This window comes from Monopterus albus, unplaced genomic scaffold, assembly GCF_001952655.1.
Source record: "Monopterus albus unplaced genomic scaffold, M_albus_1.0 scaffold377.1, whole genome shotgun sequence".
Taxonomy (NCBI): Eukaryota; Metazoa; Chordata; class Actinopteri; order Synbranchiformes; family Synbranchidae; genus Monopterus; species Monopterus albus.
This window is the reverse complement of record NW_018128257.1, coordinates 158,263-161,902: the sequence shown is the minus strand read 5'-3', so window position 1 is coordinate 161,902 and position 3,640 is coordinate 158,263.

Sequence of the window (3,640 nt, the reverse complement as noted above, 5' to 3'; positions counted from 1 at the left end):
TGGGAGATGCTCTGACCCAGTCATCTCACCATCACAGTCTGGTCCTTGTCAAAGTCACTCAGATTCTTACACTTGCCCATTTTTACTGCTTCCAACATGAACTTTGAGGACTGAATGTTAACTTGCTGCCTAATATACCCCACACACTGACAGGGGCCACTGTAACAGATAGTCAGTGTTATTCACTTCACCTGCCAGTGGTCATAATGTTATGCCTGATCGGTGTACACAGTAACAATTAGCTTAGCTGTAGCTACATGACCAACACATGAAACAAAACCAAATGATTGTGTGCTCTGAGCAGTCAGTGAACAAATAATCTACACATGCATCATTTTATACAATCTGACTAATACTGTGTCTCCCACGTTTGGTAGCTTTCTTCTATGATAAGGGATCAGTTACCACTACATCTTCCAAGACCATTTAAGATTTACTGGAGATGTAGCTACTGCAAACAGAAAAAAAAAAAAAAAAAAGTGGCTGGACTTAGTGAGGTTTAATAAAAAGTCATGAATTTTTAAAAAGGCAAATAGCCAGAAACAAAACAAGGTACTTGCATTCAATCATGACAACAATACTTCCTAAACCTTAAAGTGCTTTTGCTGCCTAAACATAACAGACAGGTGCAACAATTTATGTAGAAACACTAAGCAGAGAACAGGGACACAGACAAGCAGACTGGCAGGTACACTTCAGTAGCTTATTACCAAAAATCAAGACTTACAGAGAGTCCAGGTGACAAAACCAAAGAGGGATAACCAGGGACAAAATCACAATCATGGTTGAAATCACACAGTCTGAACCAGCAATAAATTCAAAGGACCATGCAAGGGAAAAAAACTAAACAGGTAAGCCCAGAACAAAAGACTACCCAAAAACAACACAGAGTTAAGTGTGCAGAGGCTACAGAACACACAAAGGTAAGAGGAACGCACATCACACCCAACAGCACGAAACAGAAGAGACCAACAGGCTTATGTACTGAGCTGGCTAATCAAGGTAAGTGGATACACCTGTGGTGTATGTGTAGAGACTGGATGGGGAATTACAATTTCTAGAAATGTCCAGAAGATACAGATCTGGAGAAAACATGGTGTACTAACAAGGCAACAACATTTTGAAACAACATTTTGATGAGTTCAAAAAAGGTCAGTTGTAAATGGTTCCACAGGTAAGGAAGACACATTATCATATGTCACTTTGCAGTGATCAGCACTCAAAGTTTAAGGTTTTGAAGACATTCACTGTTGTTGAAACCCTGACACTGGATTGGTTTGTTACTGCAACTGAACCTTTTACATTAAAACCAAAAATTTATATAGCTATGCAATCTTTATGTCAAAGAGAAGCGAGTGGCCATCTTACAGTGTAGTACATTAAGTATTAGATATATACACATTTACATCACAGTATCTTCCTCATCCCATTTAGCTTTCCTCATTAAAGGATATCGGATGACAAAGTGTAAGAAAAAAGCTAAAAATGAAAAATGGCTCATGAGAAAAAAAAATCAAAATTTTACAAACATGTTAAATGTTAATTAGTTTTAATTGATAGAGTTTCAGTTTTCTGATGGATATAGAGATGATAGGTGGACGATGACAGTTGGCAAAGCTCAAAAAAGGTTGTTGGAGAAGGTTTAAGGTGGAGCAGGTTGGAGCTACAGTTAACTGCCCAATCTGCAGGTGGAGGTGAAGCCTGCAGATTGCTGGCAGGAGTTGTAGGTGGAGGCGGCAGGGTGCTCGTGGAGGCTGCAGGCATAGAGCTGTCGGCTAGAGAATGCAGATGGAGTCGGTGCCTGCAGGGTGATGGCAGAGCCTGGAGGTGGATGCATGGGCTTTAGCTGTCTGTCAAACACTACAGGTGGAGCCGGGGCCTGTATGGTGCTGGTAAAGGATGCAGGCAGATACTGGCGCTGCAGCTGTCTGTCCAGACCCTGTAGGTGGAGGAGGAGCCTGCAGTGTGCTGGCCGGGGTTGTAGATGAACGCTGCAGGGTGCTGACATAGGATGCAGGTGTACCGATACACCCAGTAAATGGTAAATGGTTAATGGACTGTATTTATATAGCGCATTTTTCCACAGTGTGTTGCACTGGTCAAAGCACTTTACAGGAGATGATACACCATTCACCCATTCACACACAACTTTCACACACCGATGACGACAGGCTGCCACACAATGACACTAGTCAAGCCACCGGAAGCAATTCGGTAATGGTCGAGACATTTCCCTTCACTGACAGGCAAACAGTGACATCCGCTACCTTCAACAGTGCCCTCTATGCATCTCTGGGTTTATGGTGCCACAAGCGGTTATTACTGATCTAAGGGCAAAAGGTCAGCAGTGTACATAGGTACACAGTTCATAGCACTGAACCAGTGTCTTCCACAGACATCCACCAAGGTTCACTCACCATTATTGGAAAAGCAAGAATATTCTGCAATAAAATATTTGTAATGATGTTTTTTAAATGTGGAAAAGAAAATCAATCCATCAGATTTTACAAAGGCTTAACACTCAGAGACTTGTAGTTGACATTTGGCGTCTCACTTTGGCCTGACCTTTGCAGCATTTTGCCAAACATGTCTGGTGTCAATCCAACAACTGACCTGTAAAATTATAATTCACCTTCTGGTTGCAGAAGAGAAGCAGCAACAACATACGATTTTGCTTTTAACACTGTCACAGCAGAACAAACGCAAGGTCCAACCATCTTTTCGGTGGAAAAAAGTTCAATTACAAAGATGACTTGGTCTGTTGATTTAAAAGAATCTGAATATGCTCTTCATTTCCCATGAGCTGGAGTCAGTCTTCTACAGAAATGAAAACTGTTATTTCTAACTAAAAAAGTAAAATCAACACCATGAACCACAAGAGTAATGTGTTTGTTGCCTACCTGAGACACTGTATACATACTGTATACAGTACATGACATATAAAAACATGTACAAACATGGGTAGCAGGTTTTCATTTAAGCTTAAACATGTTGACTATTATAGGCCATATCCAACCTAATCTTAATGTTATGTCACACACTTGTTTCAGTCCAGGCAAAGCCATATGAAACATGAAGACACATCTGAGACAGCTATGTCTGATAAAAGATCATCGTATTTCTTTGCACTTGTGAAACAACAAACAAAATACCATTGAGCCTAAACCTTCACTGTAGTTTGGAAATGGCAACAATAATAATAATAATAATAATTAAACTTGATTAAAAAGCTTCACACACATTTCCCTCAGTATATAAATGTGGTAATTAAACACTTAGAATTTTTTAAAAAATCATATATTTTACTATATAAAATTATCACCATAAAAATGTATCATTTCATTGACATGTATATTGTTTGTATCGCTGCCCAGGTTGCACAGCTGTGCTGTACCACAGAGAAGCGCCATATCGTTAAGCTAGCTGATGAAATAGATAGGAGCTAAAGCTAAAATGAAAACCTTCTCTGGTATTTCCCCAGTTTCTCCTCTGCTGTCTCTGGGTCCTGGAGGTCACGCCATTGCTGAACACATCCCCATTTAACAAAGGCAGAGGAGAAAGACATCTGATCCTCCATCCTGGGGCATATGATTCTGGCCTGTGCCTGGGACCAGCTGAGGGGGGGGGGGGGGAGGCGGCC